Raw genomic sequence first — 23,271 nt, 5'->3', positions numbered from 1 at the left:
AAATTCCATAGGCAACGATTTTTGTACGTGGTCCCTCAACTTTGATTTTTGTTTTTTTACTGTACAATCTAAATATAAAGGATTTCCCGAAATTGGCCCGGGGTAATTTAAATTTACTAAGTTTGTTCACGTGTAGCTACACATGGTACGTGTACAAAACGCAACAAGATAGTGAACTGATGATGTGTTTGCTGATAAGTAATAACTTGAGAAACTGATCGTTTATGTGGAAATATGTGGTTTGTCAAACTAAATCGCCCATAAAACTATTCTATGAAATCAACTAAATTATCTTATGTTTAAATTATTCTTCGAAGTAAACCATTTTAAAGCTATTTAAGAGACTGAAGTTTCAGTTTTAGAAAAACATATTTCTTCTAACGTATTATAAAATGACTGACTTTAATACCTACAGTATTGATTTTAAGAGATATTAGACGTTACAATGATTGGAACAAAGTTTTTTGATGTTTTTAGTTGACGCATTATTACAAAGAGAAATCAAGGATTATTATGTTGGAGTGAAAAGCTTACAAATAAAAGTTTAAAGCAGTCACGAAAAGTAAATTATTTACCTATAGCCTTATCAAGAGATATTAGGGGTCATACAAAAATGTTTCACACCATGTTTTTCAACTCATTTTTATTTCAAACAGAAAGCAAGGATTGTTATGCTGGAGTGGAAGATGGGAGAGTTAAGGACGAACAAATGACAGCTTTAAACAGTTACGGCAATTTCAAACCATACCTTGGCCGACTTGATGGGAAGAGCTACTGGGCGCCACCAAGTGCGTAAAGTTTTTACATTTAAGTACTTACAAAAATAGGCATCACCTGAAGTCCTAAACCATACGATCTATTAGTAACAGAAGCCCGGGGTACTGGGTGTACCAGATAACGCATGACAATAGGCCGATGACTATTTCTGATAGCAGTTGCGTTACTCTGCTGTCTCGTTACTTTGCTATATTATCGTGCGACCAGTTTGACCTGTAGCAACCTTTTGTTTTGACGTGACTTGGTGGCTATATCCGACATAAACGATGTCAAATTGAGCATCTGCAGTTTTTGCTGTACACGTTTAAGGTTTGCCAGCACAAATAATAACTCGAATTAAAAGTTTGTAACACACTAGTTACTATTGCAAAGATGCCCTGAAGAAATTTCAAAAGCCTGCAACTTAATGTTTGTGGTACGGGTCAAAAAACAAAGCATACCGCGGGCCACATATTTTGGTTCCCCGGGCCGCATTTGGAAGACAACTTGGGCTACTTAACCAGTATTTGATGAACTACGATCATATTCGGTTTAAAAGGCGAAGTTTAAACAGTTTTAAAACTATACTGAACTTTCACCCGATCCGTTAGAAATTAGTGCAGGTCTAAGCAAAAAGGTCTACGACAATTAGGGCATCCAAACGATCAAAAAAGACTTTTAGAGGTCTTAAACAATGCTCTAATTAGACTTAACAAATCTGCATAAGAAGATTAAGTTTAATAATACTGGACCCCAGCCATAATACCAAAATAAGAACAACATTAACGTCGAAATAAAACACACTTCTGAATAAGACCGAAATAGCAGTAAACCCTAATAGTCGTAATAGTAAAAAATCGGAATAACACCTAAATGACAAAACCATGCCTATAAAACATTTTAACTCACCCCCAAACCTCACCCATTATCCACTAATAACCCAAAACAGCCAAAAACGGTGCAAAAACAGTGGCATTTAAACGACGCCATTCGAACTAGGGCGCCCAAACTTCGACACCATAACAGCCGATGCCACGCCCCCGATTGTCCTCCATACTCTCTCCCTACAGTTTTAGGCGTTATTTTGGCCTTTTAGACCTTATTCCGATAAATTTCGGACTAAATCCGACAGGTTTATGTCTTGTTCAGACGATTAAGTTCTTGTTCTGTCGCGAATATTACGGCGTATTTGGCTGTTTTAGGGTTCTACTACTGCGGTTTTATAGATTTTTCTGCGTTAATATTGCGTTTTAGGTCTTATGTGTTCCCTCCTACATACCCTGGACGAGAAATTATCTTATGCCCACCAGAGTTTGCGCTTTCCCATCGTTCAAACAGTTATTATATTAACGCACAATATTTGGGTTAGGGTTCGGGTCAGCGTTTTTTAGGTCAATTGTTATTAATTCTATCTCACATTCTTTATCTTTTTTGAACTTTAAGAGAAAATTTTCAATTTATCTATGCCGGTAGCTTACCTAAAGGTCCAATTAGTATTGCCACCACATCAAGGTCTAAAAGTCAGACTTATCTGTCCTACTTTGGGATGCCCTAATTGTTGGAGACCTTTTTGCTTAGAACTGCACTAATTTCAAACAAATGGGTGGAATTTTGGGTATCGTTTCTCAACATTTGTAAATACCGAAATCTCAGTGAAAAAGTGATGTCCATTCTTGTTCGCATTCCCACGACGTACCCTTTGCGCAAATATTTTCTTCTCTTGTTGAAATTTAAACCAAAAAAGAAATTCTATTAAGGATGTTTATACGCTAATGATAGGAGCACTTGAAACGAGGCTACTGCCTGGGTTCGCATAACTGACTGAACAAATTTAACATCAGCAACGCTTGCATTAAAGACTGATGAAATTTTGTATTTGTATAAAGATATGCTACGGATTTCCCATACTTGCAGCCCTGCTTATCCTTATACCGATTGGTATTACTACAGATTCGGTGTATTGCGTGGACTATAGTATAAGTTTTGGGTAAACGTAAAAAGGGTGTACCATTCCGAAAAAGGTTGACAAGCACCGCCCTAAACCATTCGATGTTTTAGATGTTTCAACTTACGAATGGCTTCGAGTGGATTTTCAGAAGAATAAAACTATCTACGGAGTCGTGACGCAGGTATTTTTCTGTGACTTCGATGGGGGTGGCTTGTGTTTTATTTTGTATGCTGGGGTCCGCATTACAGGATGGGGAGAATTACTTTTAATTCAATGAACATACCTAGCTGTTCATTTCACTTTATCAATTAAATGGTCCTTCTGATATAGCTTATTAAAAATGCCAAAATTTCAATTTCCCATTTGGGCAACCTTCTTCACGGCAATATATGACAACAATAGAGATACGGTTAGATTCAAACGGTTTTGTGTTTGGATTAGGGATGTTCAAAGTAGAATATCGAATCCAATTCTGCCGTTTATTTTGGGTATGTGGAACCGATATATTTTGGAGTATAATGGTTGGAGGTTGTAGTAAGACGTAATAAGAATATCAAAGCCCATACAGAAGTAGGTATCATTTTGAACGTTTCGAATAACTCTTTATTCATTTTCAACATCCGATATAATTTAATGTTTTACCGCGGATTGTCGCGCCTAATTGCACAAACGCTTGTGGTAAGTTGGCCTGCCGCTGCGGCGACCAATTTATAGTGTTTGCTTTAAATGTAACCAGTTAGTGTAGCGTCAGCGTTTTTTCGGGCGACCAATTACCGCGTCTCGCGATAAAGTTCGTCTAATTAAGTGTCAATCAAGCATTATTGGGCGAGCGACTAACGTGTAATGTCTCGTGTGGAGTTCGCAATTGCCCTAAATGCGTTAAGTTGCAAATGTAATATTACGTTGTAAAACATGCTGGCCGTCTACAAAATGCGCTATAGGGTTACTTAAGGTCAACTTTAGACCAATATTCAGCAGTTATGCACAGTTTAATTGTCAAGAATTCGTTATGTCAATAGTAACTTTGTATTCTTTGCAGTACATTATTTGACTGTATAACAGATCATGTAAGTCAAAAAAGAAGCACTAAAACCCAACAAATGCTTTACAGGACCAAATTGCTTAAGACTTCTGTGTGCAGTGTTTCATTGTACTCACTATTGGCAAAAATATAAGTTTTGGCAACAACCTGGACAGTTGACATGATGCAGTTTACAGAACTGCTTCAAATGACAGTTGTTAAGAACATATGGGAGATTTTTTATTATAATGTACACATGTTAGCAAATTGTTTGGGCGATTTATTGCTGTGATTGTAGGCTCTGTGGGGTAGATTAAGATTAATCCCTTCCCCAAACAAAACCAAGGTTAGATAATTTAATAAAAATATACTAGGATTCGCTATTCTGGATTCGTTATTCTAGATTGGAAACCTATTATTCTAGAATACCTTGGGATTCTACTTTGAACATCCCTAGTTTGGATACATAAAAGTGTTCACCCGGCGACTCAGAAAGGCAAAACAACGAGCAACTTACACTTTTAGTATTTATAAATATGTTGTTGCTACCAGGCATAGTGTACACCCAACAAATAAATACCAGAATAACTTAGTTTTGGTGTATTCTTAGTATTTATGTTTATATGCAACGAAAACGGTAAAAAAAATTTTACAAATAACCAACTGGGAAAACCTAAAGGTAAATAAAAATGTATTGGTGAATGCTTTACTTGCTACTATAAGGCAAAACCAGCACAATATTGTAGTGTGTGGCTTTTACCGATTATAAAGCATTAATAAATTGCGCTTTTGGCTTCATGCTGTATACCAACATTTTGTTTATTTATAATATTGGCTAAAAAATGTCCTTTACTTTCTTTAAAATATTCTTTTACAAGTAAGGGACCCGAAAGATAACAAAGAACGCTCCCAAAAAACTTATTTTTAAGTTTTGCGTTCTGTATGAAGCATTTGTGTAATTACAAGTTTAAACGGACTTTCTCAAATCATGAATCCTTGTATCCAGGGCGGAAAGTGGACAGAAGACAATTCTAAAGGATGGGTAACCAAGTTTAGCATATCGTACTTGAAAGACGATCAGGAAAGGTTCGAAGCTATTAAGGAAGATTCCAAAACAAAGGTATTTGTTTTTCAATCTCATTGCAATTTATTAAGAGACGTTTTCTATTTAAACGTTTACGGTTAACAAACACAACTGACTGAAGCAAACCTTGGGCAATGCTTGTTTAAAAGGTTAACATTTTGTAAACCTCTAAAATATTCGTAACAATGCTCTTTTAAAAGTCGTTCCGATCAACAACAACAACAACAACAATGGCACACATATTAACAGTTTAACTGAAGCTTTAAATCGTCGGTAATTCGGTAAAACGATGCAAGCAAGCAAGCCCAGATAAAATCTTGCCTCTTGTAAGGTTCAAACTCACGAACCCGGGCAACTGAGTTCGTCGCTCTCTATTAATTAAACGACGATGTTGTGAGCTTGTGGCTGTGCGGTTTGTTTCTTTTAAAACCTGTTTAGTTATTTTCGGTTTAATATGAGCTTACTATAGACAGCATTTGTAATTGGTAAAGTTGACACTTTTTTCTACTGTTCAATGAAACACGTACACACATATATATGTACATGTCAACCACTAGGATCTAGCCCTTCTGGAGCTGGTTTTTAACCAACGACTACGGCTTACCTATCATCAGTACACCGAAAGCCATTGCAGACTCGCCGAATCTGTCGATCATTGATGCAAGCAGAGCATACTAGAAAAACAACTAGCCTGCAGTGAGGTTCGAACTCACGACCTCCGGTCTAGCCGGGACCGTCGCTCTAGCAACTGAGCTATACAGGCTCAGAAGGGAACGAGTCGAGAAACCACCATACGCCAATGCTCAACCATACTTCTTTCTACGACTGTGAATTAGGTGGCAGAATTGACAAATTGTTTCTATTCCATTTGAACAAAAAGTGCTGAAAATTTGGACAAATTCAACTCCCTCAAAGTAGCACTAGAAATTTCCGATACTATTAATCCGATACCCGACATGTTGGACAAAAAGTATCGCCAAACGATCCTATTCCAACGTCCGGTATGGCAATACTCAAACAAGAAAAACAGATTAAGTCGAAACGTCAAAGGGAACAATTTCCGGGGTATTGGGCCAAAATTTGCTTTATCCTCAAGAAGTTTGGTGACCTAGTTGTTAAAACTACTATTTTTTAATAAATTCTCCTTTCTAACTAAAGTCGCTGCGTCGGGCCGCAAATCATTGGGATAAATTTCGTATAATAGTTATCGGATCAAGACCGATACCACCCTAGTATCGAACGAGTACTGATATTACCACTTGGTATCGGGTATCGGCTCCGATCCGATATTATCGGGCATCCCTCATTAAAATCCATTGATTTCAAATTCCATTGTCAATTAGGCATAGGAACGGCACCGATACTACTTTAGTATCGAACGAGTACCGATAATGGCATCGGGTATCGGGTATCGACTCCGATCCGATATTATCGGGCATTCTGATTAGAACTTGTTTAACAGTTTTATTTTGTGATTGAATTTCAGATATTCGACGGGAACGTGGACTGGAGTAGTCAAAAGATCAACAAATTCCCTCAACCAGTTACAGGCCGCTACTTTCTACTGTACGTGGGTGGTTACAATGGTACATGGCCTCGTCTTAGATTGGAATATCTTACATGCTAATGTGACCAATGTTGAACATGTCGTAACAAGCTAAATTGAAATACTAAATTAGTAATACTCTTATTAATTTACTTAAATTTTTGAACTGTTTAGCTAATTTTTTTTAAGTTTTTAATTCTTTGTCATAAGGATCACCATTTTTTTTTCTATAAATGCCCGTACAACTGCAAGCACTAACGACTGCAGGCCAGATATAAGATTTTAGCTACAACTATAGAATACCTTACATATTGTAAAACAAAAAAAATAACATACCCAAAACTGTAGTTAGCATTATGTGCTTCGTAACCTTCGAGTAACGTTCTCCCCGAGAAAGTCATATCGGATAAAATAAACTATTTCCGAAGCCTATTGTAAAAGTTAGGGCTTGGTATCAAATATAAAATTGATAAACAAAACAACAACAGCAAAAAAATTTGCACACAAATAAAAATTGCAACTACTTTATTTAAAAATTTAAAAATGTTTTCAAGGTTCCTCCTTAAAATTTATAAATTAATTATGCCTTTAGGATTATGTTTTAGTTAAAAACATTGTTTTTTTTGTGTTTTTTTGCATCTTAACTGGCATTAGCATTCTGTTCTCGTTTGGTATTGTTTTTTATGGTTATAGTTTAAAACATGTAGTGTTTTTAATACTACAATATTATTCAATATGTAACCAAATATGAACTCCACACCGCATTGTATCAAGCCTTTATAATTAATAAAAACAACTACGATTGTTTTCCAATCTAAAAACAAATCTAAACAGTTTTAAGGTCATTTAATTGCATGATTAGATTTGCCTCTATTTGCAGTAACGGCTTTGGGGTTGCAATTACAAAACGGTTAAATACAACATATAGTGCGTGATATTTTCTGATTATATATTACCTTAAAAGATTTTGTTCGTGTAGCACAGGGGTTAAGGGCCGGGTTACCATTTTATTTTTAAAAAAGACCGGCATAAAATGTATAGATTGGAGATTGTGGGACGGATATCGAATTTTGTTTTGTCCTTTTTTGACTTTAATATTATATTTAACTTTATAGGATTGGCGTTTAGTTTAGTATTTGAATACGATAAACATTTCCGTTAAACTTAATAATAACCGCATTTTGGAATTAATAGGGCCGTAGTTTAATGACTGGTACATTACATCGTTTTCATTCGTCCATTATTTTCTATTATCGTTTGTCTATTTATTTTCGATCTTTTTCCGACTTTTTCTTTTGACAAGTTTTACCGTGGCACTGAATAAGCATTTAGGGTGTATTCCAAAGCCCTGTATTTCAGATTTCCAGCGTAAATCATACACTTAAAACTACATTTCTCTCGTAAGAGTTGCCTTGGTATTCATTTATAATAACGGGTTAGGGGATAAAAACTCACAAGAGTTAAACGTGTAACGTTTAATGGTTGTTGTTATTGCTTAACATTCATCTCTAATGTTTTTTTATTCGTCAAGTAAATCCTTTTCGTTCTTATGTTAAACATTCAACATGTATCTTTTCATTTTTTGACTTAAACCTTACCCTCGGTATTAAATTAAATTTAAAAATGCCCTTAATATGGTAATATGTTTTTTTCGACGGTCTTTAGATTATTGCTCAACCTTGCTGGGCAACACTTTAGGAGTAGCTTGCTCTAAACTGAAAATTGCCCTGATGTTTTAAAAGCTTAGCGTTCTATCTTTAATTAATTGAAATATTTGCCGGTTTCGGGCAGTTGTAATTTGTAAGAGTTTGATTACAATCATCTAAAGATTTTTTGTTTGTTTATTGAATATATTTTGTGTTTTGCTGATTTATAATTACTCTCCCTTTTAAACAAATCACTCATCCATAGGCAAAACATTGTTTTTTCCAAGCACAGCTAAATAAAAATTAACTTAAAAAAATTAACTTTTTTTAAAATTAATTGTTGAAACTTTATTACGATTTAAATTAACCTTTAATTTTATTTATGATTGGTCGAAACGTTTCATAAATGCTGCCTACTGTATAGGCTTTGATATTCATTGTTCGTTTGACTTCCTTTATACTTTAAAGCCCTGAAATTTTAATAATTCAGTGTCTCTTTTTATGTATTGAATTTTATCGATGTATTTACTGTTGTGTGGTGTAAAATGCATTATATACACCTTTAATAAAATTTTTATTCCACCTAATAAAACAAAAAAGCCACTGCAGGTATTTGGAGATTAACGTCAAATAAATCGTTGATTTTTATTAGCGTTAACGTCAATCAGGTCCAACTTTTCAGAAAAAAATAAGCAAAACTTGACTTTACTTTCAAATTTTTATCACATTATCACATAAAACTATGCAAAGGGTGTATCTTATAGAATACTTAAACCATTACCGCAAGTTTCGTCTGGCTATACGCGAAAACAGTAGATGAAATAATGCAAAGCTATAGTGGTTAAGGTGTTACAGAATTGGAAGCAACATTCTCTCAAAATAATAAATAAATAACAATTAGTCGTCAGATGAAATAGTTGCGGGCTATAAACATTTCTTAGCGATTACCTACGCCGAGCTCTAAAACACATGCAGGTGGCCACTTTAGTAGAGGCTCTTCGGTAAGACAACTTAAAACTCAACGAGAAATATATGGGTAAAGAGAGGTTGTTTATACCTTGAAAGCCGTGTAAGTAAGCTACGGGTTTAAAAGCGGCCTGATTACAACTGTAAATGCGAAAGAGCCATAAGGTTGGTTCACACTCTAGACTAGAGACGCGTTTCGCGCAAAACGCCGGCGTGTAAAACGTAAAAAAACGCTTTCGGTTGCGGAAAGTTAAAATATTTTAACTTTGACGCTTTCGGTTAGAAGCGAGGAAATTTACCGTTAACGCTGGCAACGCGTTATGTATGAAATTTTTGCGCCAGACGCTAACGCCAGAAGCAAAGCGCGTCTAGTGTGTGAACCAACCATTGAGCAGCTATCAGTTCTAGCCTTAAGGACTGGGGGTCGTACCACAGTAACATTAAATGCAAACCTTTCAGAGGTAAAACAAAAATAACAAGTAAATAAACAATTACCTTAACAGAGCCTTTTACAGCTATCCCCAGCAGTTACAAAATACAGACTTTTGGTGGTTCTATTGTTGTCTTGCATTTTATCTGAAGCATTTTATAATGTTTTGTGGTATATCTTCAGTTATATAATATTAAAAGTTAATTCCAAGTACGTAGTGAAAATAAAAACAAACATAAAACCGTAAAATTACCTTCCCGAATTAGTTAAAGAACTTTCACTTTGTTTGATTTCCACAAAGCAAAGATCTGCTGAGTCATCAAGACTCATCATCCTTCTCGCTCGCTTAATCCAGTTTCTATGACGTCATCATCAGCCAATCGCAGTTCGCCACGTCATGCTACTTGCTTCCGGTGTCAGTAGTTAAATGCTGGCGATGGACGACAGCATCTCACTCAAAGAGATCCCTTTATTTCAATTATTTTGTTTTTATTTTATAAAATATAGACCAATCTTATAATAGTTATATTTTTTGTAAAAAAAAACAACAGTAACTTAATAAAGACGTCAATACCAACTTGTATCATCATTAGTTAATGCTTCAAAATTCGCTCAAAAAAAAAATTACCTAAATATGTTTATTTGAGTCAAGCAAAGGTGGAAAAAATTCAATTAACGTACCTGTGTTTTTAAATATTTTTTTGAGATTTTATCATTCCAATGCGATCAGCACGTTAAGTCAATGCATCCTACGATATGTTTGCCCTAAAACAAACAATATATTCGGCACATTTGACTAGAAAGCTTGATTTTATTTTAACTTGTTAAAAAACAAACGTTAAAAGCATTTTACTTGTGCTCTACAATTAACGCCTTTGTTTGGCAAAGTACTGGATCCGTATTAAAATGCTGTGGTTTCAAACAATGTTTAAATGAGCAATAATATACAAAAACAATATTTATTTGTGAAGTTAGTATATCATGTTAAGAAATTGAGATACAAACTCGACTGAGCAACAAGTATCGCCCAATTTATCGTCGAGTAATGAGTTAAAATAATGGCAAAGTTATTTTAACTTCAAAGTAACAAATATGCAAGTAATCGTTTAAAAGTAAGATTTTTGTATCAAAAAAAGATCAAGTAACAAATAGCTCACAATTATTGTTCGAGTACTGGGATATAAATACAATGACATATTTTAACAAAATCTATTTAAAAATTCTCCTTTTACAGATTAATAAAAAAACGCTGCAAAAAACAACTCGTCTATTAATTGTACCTTTTTTGTGTTAATTTCAACACGAATAGTACCGGTACAGGGATGAGCAACCAGTCAGAAACCAAAAGCCTTATAAAGCTAATCTTAACACGCTATTATTCGCAAACAGCCACATCTAATATATGGATATATCATCACGTTTCTATACAAACTTGCTAAGCTAGATTTATTGTTAACACTACACAGCAACTATAACCACCTGTTCAGGTATTCCACGAAATACGCAATTTAATAAAACAAATCGTACACAAAATCTACTTTTGATAGACGCCATATTTCCACAAATGGTATCTAACGGGTTTCACAATATTTAAACTACATTATTGGAAGGTATTTTTGGGGGTAACCGTGTAGCTAATGCCCAGCTGTTATACCTAATAATTCACCTTAATAAGCAGCCATTTTAATGCCAAGGCAGTCTTGCGCTAACAAATATCTCCAAACTAAGAAGTTTATAAACAAATGTGATTGAAAAACGCATTTTTTAACCGGATACACCAACTTCTTACTGCTGCTAAAGTTCATAAAACTATCACCTGATTCTAGTTAAATCAAGAATAATTAACTAAAGCTAAGTAAACAAAATCCCAAGCTAAACAACAGCAATTGTATTCTACAAGAGATTTTGCTGCAACTGTAATCATTGCTGGTTGTAAAATTACAATAGGTCGATTGTTTTGTAATAATTGTCCGACGCAAAGCGGGAATCGTGCTGCAGCTTGAAACGCCGCCGACAAGAAACTTGATTGGCTATATGGGCTAATTACTGGCGGTTGAGTTTAGCTTGTAAGATAAGCTTACAAAAACATTCACCAATTAAACATAAGCGTACTGCAAGTTCTATAGCCCGATTGTAAAGCCACAAAATGGATTTAAAGAGTAATATAATAATATAACTGTGAATGCTGTCCTCTCCAAGTATATGTATTTTGTTTTTACGTTGATCATACGTATTACTGCGTTCGAAATAATAGGGTTTGAAATGTCCGAAAGTGGGTTAAATATACGTTACATTAAACAGCAATTGAAACTATGTGGTCTTTCAATATCGCTTGAAGCTACTTAAATCGTTAGCTATTTACCCGGCCTAATGCTTGTGTTAACCATTTGCCCACCTTAACACAAATATTTCCAAGTTTTCATCAGCATTAAGTACATTTGAGAAAATAGTTTTTTCGGTACCTGGATACAAAAAAGATAAACATTTTTTGGTAAGTGTTTCTTAACCTTTTAAAGTCAGGGTTACATCTATAAATTACTTTTTTGCTTTATATTCTAATGACAAGCAAAACAAAACCCTCAAAATGCACAATACTTCAACAAATGCGTGGTGTCTTTATTTGACAACGAGAAACGATTTGTTTTAAACTGTTAAATCAAGGAAGTCGTGGTTAATAGTCAATAGCGGTTCCTGACTGAAAAGTTTGAACAACGACATTTTAGGTCAGTGCCTCGCAACCGTTGTGCCGCGGTGTAAAAACACTTTTTTACTTGCGCTGTTTACAAAGACACTGTACAAAAGTAAGTACTAATGATACCCAAAACGTATAGTTTAGGCGGGCATTTTAGACGTATGCAATGATCCTGGTAAACTTACTTTCCTAATATTTAAACTTTTTTCGAAGCTTATCGCAAAAAGTCGAAATTCTGAAATAATTTTGAAAAAGACTTAACTATACCAGGAAATTTGCGCGTCTAAAGAACACAACAAAGGATTTTGTAGCTGTTTTACAGGCGCGAACCCCGAATATATTTACCCATATACCCGAAACCCATGCATCTTCCAAGTAAAATAATGAGCATTTGTTTTTTATTATTTAAGGGAATGTAATACGTGAACGTTTAGCGTCTTCGCCGCATATACCTATACACAGTCTGTCCTCCCCCAGGTGCATTGTACATTAGCCAATGTGTTTATCGCTGTTTTGGGTATATTTTTCTAAGTGTTCCTTTTTAATTTTGAACCCTGTTCAGCAGATACTGAAAACGGATTTTGTTTTAACACTAGTTTCTAAACGAAGACGTAGATGCGTTTATTTCAACATTTTTTTATTTTAAACTGAAGGTTTCGAAACTGTGTTCACCACACGGCACAAAACGTGTGACGTCACGTTGCTTCATGCCAGCGTTTTCGCTGCCGAGTGGAAATTGCCACGACAACAGACGAAATACCCGCGCGAGCTCAACTTAACCACCTAAACTTCGTGTCTATATTACGAAGTGATGAAGTGGCTTTAAGCGGGAAATGCTCCTCAAAAGTGCGCGGTCTTCCGTTTTCGTTCTTAGACGCACGACGCAAGGAAATGACAAGATGCACGATTGCTGTTTTGCTGCTTTACTATCTAACTTTTACTCGCCTCCAACCTGCCATTAGTTCTCGGTGATATAATGTTTGTTTATGGTAGATTTTGTCTAAGCGACCAATGGTAAACTGAGACTCTCAGTTAAGGACTACTTTTATCAGTGAGAGCGTTAAATACGTTTGCGGGAAGCAATTAAATGATTAAATCAAACTCAAGGCAATCTTTTTTCTTTTAATTCATTATATCAAAAGTTATATTTTCGTAAGTTAAGTTTTTGTCATTTGTAGATTTGTTACTGTATTTCCTGTTAATTTTTTGGGATGACGCCGATATCTGTTGCTTTTCTTTTCCTGGGACTGATGATTGCAATTCCAGGAACAAGCCCGACCTTAGATTTCAGGGGTATGTTCTCTCAATTAAATTATGTCGTCATAAGTAAACATAATGATAAAACCTTTTGTTATAGCCGAGTTGCATGTTATAAACATTTTTATGTTTAACTAGATGAAATGCCAGGCGTTGCCCAGGTCAAACAGGTTTTGTAACTGATAAAAAAAAACTAATTATACCGGTCATGTAAATTAATCACAGCTGCAATACGCGCGATAACATGCGAAACCAACCTGAACTTTCATGACAAAATGAAACAATACATTATGCTGTGGGCTCTTCACTATATCATATTACAGTGCTTCTCAGCCGCGACAGGCCTTTAACCAAATTTGCCACACGCGAACGACCAATTAGCCGTAACTTTCCGCGATAAAACGATTAAAAATGATCTAATATTCTAATTTTAAACATCCCTATACTGACAAGTACAAGCACGTGTCAGAAAATGGGTTACAAAACGTTGCAAAAAAGGTTTACATTCATAATAAAAAAACACATAACTAAGTTAGCTGGTAAATTTAAAAAATAGTGACACTTTCGTAATGTCTAGCTTGGTTTTCGTAATGTCTAGCTAGAGAGTTATGCTTGTGGTCCCCCAATGACTGCTCCGTCGCCCCCCAGGGGGCCGAGGGCCACGGTTGAGAAACCCTGGCATATTACGTTATTTGCACTACATGGCCATACGCGGTCGGACGGTCGGTAAATGAAAATTGAACATAATTACAGAGTAAGGTTTGTTTTTCAAATCTGAAGCCGCATATTGTAAGCCTTTAAAAAATTTAACAAACCAACCAGCTATAACTTACTGATTTGTCTCCGCTTTATAATTACACACTTTTTTTTAAAACTCTGAGCGTAAACGTCTCAGCTTCACATAGGCCAGTGCTTTTCAACCCGTGGGATGCTACGCACTTGTGCGGATGAAAAGACTCGTAATGCGGATGACTAACGTCGTGCGGATGAAAATGGCGCATTTTTATATATTCTTATGTGTAATAGAGTAATCAAATAAGTTGGTGCGCCCACTTATGCGTTACAGGCACAATAATATAGTATCGTATAGTGGTTCATTGTAGCTTAAGCTATTTATTTTATATCAGTTAAGGCTTACGTACACGGCTTTAATTCACAAACCCTTTCATTGGTATTTTACAAACAAAACTAAAGGTTGCAGACTTACTGTGCTTCTTTTTTCCGAAATAAAAAGTGCGGATGAAAATTTCAAAGGTTGAAAAGCACTGGCATAGGCCAGGGGCGGGCAACTTCTCCAGTCGGCGGGCCTGATATGGGAAATGAAGTACTGGGCGGGCCGGATTCCTGATCGAAATATTAATTGTACTGCCATAGCCTATATGTTTTGTCGCATAATGGCGGTTAATGTTGTACTCTTTAAACACGGCACTTTTCATTGCACAATTTACTTTTCTTAACAAAATCCAAGGGAAAATATTGATTGTAAATTCATAATCTAATTTGGGAACACACAATAAGACCTAAAAAGTAACAATACCTAAAGCAGAAAATCAATAACACCTTAGTATTAACACCAACGACATAATAAACCAAATACGCAGTTATACCCACGACAGAATAAGAACTTATTGTCTAAATAAGATATACATCTGTCGAAATAAGTCCTAAATTGTTCGGAATCGGGCCTAAATGGCCAAAATAACACATGGGACTGTAGAAAGAGGGTTTCGGACGATCGGGGGCCATGGGTCTCGAACGTTTTGGTGTCTAATTTTTAGCGCCCTAGTATGAAGGGCGTCGTTATGATGCCGCTGTTTTTCCCTTGATTTTCTGGCCCTGTTTGGGGTTTATTAGGGGAGTTAGTGATGTACTTAGGGTTGGGGTTTCGGGTTAAGTAAAATGTTTTATATACCTGATTTTGGTCATTTAGAACTTACTCCGACTGGTTTATACCTTATTCCGATTTTGACGGTATTACGACTATTAGATACTAGTCCTATGTTGGTCTTATTTCGATCTTATGGCTGGAGTCCTCTAATTGTAATAAACAAGGAGTGGGAGATTACGGCAGACTGTTGCCGCGGGCCACATTGTCATGTAACACCGGAAACTGTCTGCGGGCCGTATGTTGCCCGCCCCTGGCATAGGCGATGGCGATGACTTTGTTTGATTCCTACGGTCACATAGAAGCTGCGTCCAATGTCAGTAAACTCGTAACCAAGGGGTCGGAAACCCCTGGCACGCGTGCCAAAAGTGGCACGCAAGGGAATTTTTCACAGCACGCCAAATGATTTAACGCGACCGTTATATCACCTTAAGAAAGTGCAACCATTACATCACTACCACATCATTAACATTATTGTTATATCACTAGCACTAGCGCTAACCAAATAGTTGCATACATTTCCAGTTCGTGTCACAAATTAGTGTCTTAACTGTTGTATGTAACATTTTTTGTGAGCGGTAAACTTGTTGTTTACGGCTAACCGTTCGTATTACGTCACAATGCCCCAAAAGTGGCGTGACGTTTACAGTGTGAAAGCAGGGCATTCCTCATCAGTAGGGCGAATATTTTGTGACCAAAAAAATAGGAAATTTTAACCTAAAAAATTAAAATTTTGACAAATTTTGACCTGAAAATAATGAATTTTGACAAAATTTTGACCTGTTAAAAATACATTGATTTAAATATAGGCGTCGTTAATCACCCGTTTTTTATACTGTATATTGCTCTAATAAAGATATAATACGGTTAAAATGACTTTGAACTTATATCATAATTTTTTTTTTGATAAAATGAACGATAAATTTCAAAATAACCGAACGACCAATTTCAAAAAGCTGACTTTATTTTTTTTTTAATTTTGTAAGCGATTTATGTGCAATTTTATTTAAATTCAACTTACAAAAATATTGACAAATTTTGACCTAACGTGTAAATTTTGACAAAATTTTGACTTTTTTTGATCAGTGGTTTTCAACCGCCGGTCCGCGCCAAATTTCCTGCCAGTCCGCAATATATGTTTCAACCTTATATCTCAATTGCAAAATGCAAGATGTTGAAGGCTGCTTGTACATCAAATTTAAAACTTCAGTTCCGTAATTCGCCTGTTCCGTAATTTGAATAGTGACGTAACGTACAGTTAATGGACTACTTTGGACTTTATAGTACGCCACAATCCTGCAAGTGTTGTGCCCAACTGTTTAAAATTAGGCTACAACTCGTTTAAGTCTTAAACTTTTAAGTCGTACTTAAAAAACTTCAGTAGAACCACGTATGATGATATCAAAAAAACAGCAGCAAATTGCTCATTACATTGAAGTTTCCGTTATTTGCTTTTAAGTTGCATACTTTTGACGTAATGACATTTTGGGTTGATTTTAATTTTTGAAGGTCCACCGGTCCGCCAAATTTGAAAGTTTTACCGGTCCGTAAGCTAAAAAGGTTGAGAACCACTGTTCTACATTAAAAGTAAGCACGTGTGTTTTTGTGCGACTGAGAAACCAACTAAAAGCGAAACTGATAGTTGACACTTCTAGGTATCGGCTGGAAAGCATCGAAGTATATTTCAAAAAGATAGGTAAATTAGATGTCAGATCACAGCAGGGCTGCTGAGTCGGACTCGGGACTCAAGGCGGACGCTTGCGCATGCGCAGTACCAAATTTCAGCAAAACTGCAAATTGCTAAGGTGCAAACTGTATATTACTAATGTGGAATAGCATATGCTGGTGGCGTATTTTCCATGAGCCCTTCAAGTGGATTGCGGAATATCCATCTTGTTTAAGATACGTAAATTGTTGAAATACAGGCTGTAGAGTCGGACTCGGGACTTGATGAAATTGCATTTTCGGCCGGACTCGGGTTGTTTTTAACCATCTCCGCAGCCCTGGTTGCTAGTGCAAAACTAAACATATAGAAAATTGTTTGGCACGCGAGTTGTTAATATTTAGACATTGTTCATAAACTGGCACACTGAGTACGAAAGGTTGCCGACCCCTTCCGTAACCCGTTGGAAGATAAAATTAATTAATGTTAAAACAGCTGCAATAAACAGGATATTTTGCGAACTCTGCCTAAAGTTTGCGTGGTTAAACAACGGCAAGAAGGAACCATTTCAACCTAATAGCATTAACCATGAACGTTGCATTTCGTGGCGCTACACGTTCGGTAAATATAAATTTCATTACATGTGGTGTGTTTTTGGGTTTACGTGTAGCCTATTATAAAACAGCAAAGTCACTGGTCGTCCCTTGCCTGTTTGCCTCTGATTTCGTCTGAAATGGATTAAATTAATGCTTTCCCACAATAAAACTACCACCTAATAAGGATAAGGTCTGTGTGGAAGCTGAATTGAATCGACTGGCGTGGTATAAATTCTTATCGCTCTAATATGCGTGTAAAAAAATAAATTCAATTCTTTGCCTTGTAAGCTTAAATTTGTTTTAAGGTTACTTTGTGCACAGTTTTTTGTACAGTGCAAACCAAAAAGCAATGTTGTGTCTTACCAAACTGCATTCAACGTAAAAATTATCATTTTTTGAATTTTTTTGAACTAAACTAGTATTATAAAATCAAACTAAAACATGTTCAATTTGTTTTCCGTGTGCAAATGGTAAATGTATTTAAATATATTGTTTATTATCATTTCCCTTCTATGACTGTAAGAGGTTAAAAAGCAAAAGCAATTAAAATGCCACGCTTGGTCTTTTCCAACTTATAAATAAGCATTTGAAAATAAAACAACAAGGCAAAATATCAACAGTTTAAATCGTTCATCTGAGTTTAAACGGAGTTATAAACCGACGTTTCGGCAGCGGATATCAGCTGACCTCATCGGGGTTAATAATTGATTAATTTAATTAATACGAGAACGTAGACTTGCTCTATAGCATAACCTAGCGGTATTCTATACAACTTCTTTACCGCCCCAAGCGGAAGCTCTGAAATATTGCTGCTGAACGGACGTTGTATTTATTCTCAGTCACTTGCGACACTGATTTCACTGACTTGACCTACTCGGTAACTCCTGTGATCTGCCCTGGAGAATGCTGGAGACAATATGATCGAAATCAACTTTGCGGACTTGACAAGTATTCGGGCGGATCGATTTGCCTTGCCGCCATGCAGCTCGGCCTAGTTGACAGTAAGTAGGTCTGAAGTTTGTTTTCAGACAGTTTGAACTACAAACTCAATATTCGCCTCAAGGTTTGTTAATTTTGTATTTTTGATGTCACTTTAATATAATGATCTTTTTTTACACGATTTTAAACTTGTGAGCTTAACTTATCTAGTGTAACTACAATAAGTGTAGGTTGGATAATAAGTGTTATGTTGGATTGGATGTTTTCACTTCAGATGTAAAGAAACTCTAACCAGCGAGCAAAACTGCTAACCGAGACTTTGTGTGTTGTTGTTGTTGTACAGCAACTTTTTGTTTGTGTAGATGTAGAAGAACTTTTATTGTTGTTACAAACCTTGTTTGTGTGGTTGTACAGCAACTTTTTGTTTGTTTGATTGTAGAAGATCTTTTATGTGTGTGACAAAAACTTTTTTGAGTGGTTGTACAACAACGTTTGTTTTTTGCAGCTGTACAAAAACTGTATGTGTTTAATTTACAGATTTTGGTGGCTTCGTTATAGTCTACAAAAACATGAACGTTTCTTTCAAACCCGTGGGCGGCTCAAGAAACGCAGTGACATCCCACAACTGCTCACGATCTAAAGTCAGCTACACATTCGACAGTAAGCGTCTTTGTGTTTTGAGTAATGTGTTAAATATGTCTAGCTTTAGACTCGGTGTATAAAGCAGTTCTAATTATTTGTGTTTCGTAAATCAAGGACTAGTATGGAGAACCAAAAAAAACAAAAACAAATAAGAATTTGCACTTAAGCAAATGATAATTGATAACCAAATTATTAGTGAAAACATTATCCTGGAAATAAAAATTGAAAGAAAGTTAGTTTTGTTTACTGAGTTTTGTGCTTCATGCAGTAACCTGTGATACAAACGGGAATGCGATGCAAGATCTGAACAAGGCTTGGTGCCCCCCTGGATGCGGGGGTGGTTTGGTGCTGGGAAGCAACCCCTACCACGTCAATTCGTCGGTTTGCAGCGCTGCTGTGCACGCCGGGAAAGTGACCAAAGGTGAAGTTTGATTGAATGTTTAAATTAAGCTGGTCTGGGTTGAACTGGCTTTGGCTGGGCTTTGGCTGGGCTTTGGCTGGGCTTTGGCTGGGCTTTGGCTGGGCTTTGGCTGGGCTTTGGCTGGGCTTTGGCTGGGCTTTGGCTGGGCTTTGGCTGGGCTTTGGCTGGGCTTTGGCTGGGCTTTGGCTGGGCTTTGGCTGGGCTTTGGCTGGGCTTTGGCTGGGCTTTGGCTGGGCTTTGGCTGGGCTTTGGCTGGGCTTTGGCTGGGCTTTGGCTGGGCTTTGGCTGGGCTTTGGCTGGGCTTTGGCTGGGCTTTGGCTGGGCTTTGGCTGGGCTTTGGCTGGGCTTTGGCTGGGCTTTGGCTGGGCTTTGGCTGGGCTTTGGCTGGGCTTTGGCTGGGCTTTGGCTGGGCTTTGGCTGGGCTTTGGCTGGGCTTTGGCTGGGCTTTGGCTGGGCTTTGGCTGGGCTTTGGCTGGGCTTTGGCTGGGCTTTGGCTGGGCTTTGGCTGGGCTTTGGCTGGGCTTTGGCTGGGCTTTGGCTGGGCTTTGGCTGGGCTTTGGCTGGGTTAGCTAGGGTAGGTTAAACTTGCTTGACGTCAACTAGGCTTTGGCGTTTTACACAGCACAAGGCGGTTGTAAAGATCACTCAAATATAATCGTACGGTTCCCTTCAGCGTAAACTGTTGTTAAATCTTCAGAAAATGGAGGCGAAGTGACCTTTTTTAAATTACACGACGTGAGATCAAACTTAAATGGATCATTGTGGAACGGAGTGAAAAGCGTTGGTTCTTCAAAGTCATCTGTTAACATCTTTACATTCGGATGTGAGTTTAAGTAGATGTTCTAACTTCAAACTAGGGTGTTTCTAACTTCAAACTAGGCAGTTGTGTAATAAAAACATTTTGACGTGTTCATTGCTTATTTTCTTATTGCTCGCTTAGTAGTTCCCAACCTCATATGGCCCCAAGAAAAGTAAAATAGATTGCGGCACCCCTACCGTAAATTTCCATAATTAGTTTACTACCTTAAACATATCTAGAATAACAGAATCAAGTCTGCACATGTAGGACAACTCCTTTTAAATTATTGTGCTTTAATCTTTCACAAAGAACTGTACCAAGAGGCTTACAAATGCAGCAAAGATTAGATTCTTATAACTCTCAGCACCCTTGAGCATTACAAACGGCACCCCAAGGTACCGTGGTATCCTAGCTGTAAACCACTTTGTACGCCTACTCTTCGAATGTGTCACCTGTTTAACCTGTTTTCAGTTTTCAACGAATGTAAACTTCCAACCAAAGTCTGTCAGAACAACGCTACATGTCATGATCTCAAATACGGATTCGGCTGCAGCTGCACGCCTGGCTTCCAAGGAAGACTATGTGACACAGGTAAGGTTAAACTCAACGCATTTGGCCTTAAATAAATCGCCTAAAAAACTTTGTGAGTAGGTTTAGCTACAAAATTAGAAAAACGCCTTGTTTCGTCTAAAAGAGATTTTTAAACCTATTTTAAGAGTCACGCTTTTTGGCGATTTACTTTTATTACAAGCCCTACGAATAGCAACAAAGGATTAATATTTTATTTAACAAAGCATCGTTTACCTTCGTTCTTTTAGTTACAATAAATTTAAAACAAAAGGTCGTGAAATAACCACTCTATATTAAGTTTTCTGTGCCTTGATTTCCCTGCAATGTCATTTTGCCGTAATGTTATTTATCCGACGCTTTAAGGAGCGTCAATCTGTGAAGCCATCACCAGTAAAAGAAGATACAAGGAGTGGTTACGTTAGTAAAAACTAACGTTACTAAAAACTATCTTTGTTCAGATATTAACGAGTGTGGCCACGCTGGTTCGTGTGATGCGAATGCAGTTTGCTACAACACGAAAGGATCATTTATTTGCACGTGCAATACTGGTTATGATGGCGATGGCAAGATATGCACTGGTAAGTTTTAGAACAGGGGTCGGCAACCTTTTTGTAGTCGCGGCCAAAACCAACCTCAGAAAGGTCTCTGCGGGCCGCACAAAATGTTAACTAAGAATTGTGTTATTAAAATGTTAAAACTACCGTGAATCAGGCGGACCTCTGATATTTTTTGCGTCTAAAAAAGTGTTTAATTACATTTAAGGAGGCAGTAATAAAGTATTGGCGCAAGGCGCGAATAAAATGCGTTTGTTTGGTTTAAAATCCGAGTCCACACATCGTCATCCATACAACTAATGAAAAGTGTAATAAAACTACTTTGAGGAAACGCAATAACAATAGTTAATCTAGTTGAGTGTTTGTCAACCTTTTAAAGTTAGGGCACACCTGGCGAGCGAAGCGAGCGCGATTTTATTTTGGCATAACGCCATTTCTTGCAAGTTTTCATTAGCCTACATTGCCGACAATAAAAAATAAAAAAATTCTAAAAAATATATGTCCATTATTTGTGAATACGTTTTCCGTTTATCCGCGACGCACTTGGCAGCCTTCCACGGCACAACGGTAAAGAAGCGCTGATCTATATTTCAACAGACAGCGTCAAAACGTAAACAAACCGAATGGAAATCGATCATTCGCGCGAAGCGCGAAAATTTTGCACTTACGTAGTTAAAATAGTTAAAAAGTATTTGAAATGGAATCGTGCCTAGTTTGCCAAAGAGGCGGCGGGCCGGATGAATTTGATCGGCGGGCCGGATCCGGATCCGGCCCGCGGGCCGTAGGTTGCCGACCCCTGTTTTAGAAGGACTGGAGTCGGTCAACAACTCGACTCTGACTTTCTAGCCCAGTAATCCATTTTACCTAACCTAAACAGAAGGTGGAATATCAAGCAATCCACCCAAAAGGTTGTCAACTCATTCAACCAAAATAGGGGCAAAAATTATTTCACCAGAGTTTGCCGCCTTCAGTTTTAAACTTGGTACTGCGCATGCGCAAGTCGGAATCGGAACTCGCGTTTTACTCGTGTCCCGAGTCCGACTCCGCAGCCCCACTCGCGAGTCACTCAGTTTGAGACTGATGGGCTAAGAACAATGATTCGCTTTTTTGCTCATAAATACTACTGCCTAACATATTTTTACTGCTGTCTTCAATTAAGAAATGGAGTCTCCTTTCTTATACATTTAAACGAATTAATATCTGAAAAATAGATGCTTTTTACTCGATAGCTTTTTATGTTTAACAGGCTTGGGACATAGATGCAAATTAGTTATTGTCTATAAAATTGAAATATACATCACAAAAAATCCACAGTCGGTTAACGAATATTAAAGGCTAACAATCATTTTAGACACTTAGCAATCGTTATAGGCTTCATCTTTAAATGATTTGTTAAAACCAAACATTGCTATCCCTACAGACATATGAATTATTGCATACCAACTAACCAACTAATTGCCAGCGATTTCGATTATAACAACAGGTTGATGGAACATTATAAGGGCCAACATTTTTGTAAACTTTAACCTTTTTCTTCAGATATTGACGAGTGTGGACTGGCTGGTTCGTGTCATGCAAATGCAGCTTGCAACAACACGAAAGGTTCTTTCGTCTGTACTTGCAATGCTGGTTATAGCGGCGATGGAAAGAATTGTAGTGGTACGTTAAGGCGTTATAGGATTTAGGTTATATGAGAAAACCTATAGTTTTGCTTCTCTGAATTTTACAATTCATAAAAATGAAACCAACTATTCAAAACGCTGTAATATTTTTCACTGTGTTACGTGACGATGTCAAACTATCTGGTTCACTAACACAATTTGTTCACTTCTAATATATAACTTTGCCAATTTCGG

The sequence above is a fragment of the Ascidiella aspersa genome, chromosome 9 (assembly GCF_963924565.1).
Source record: "Ascidiella aspersa chromosome 9, kaAscAspe10.2, whole genome shotgun sequence".
In the NCBI taxonomy this organism is placed as follows: Eukaryota; Metazoa; Chordata; class Ascidiacea; order Phlebobranchia; family Ascidiidae; genus Ascidiella; species Ascidiella aspersa.
The sequence above is the reverse complement of the archived record's forward strand: the minus strand, read 5'-3'. Positions refer to the sequence as shown.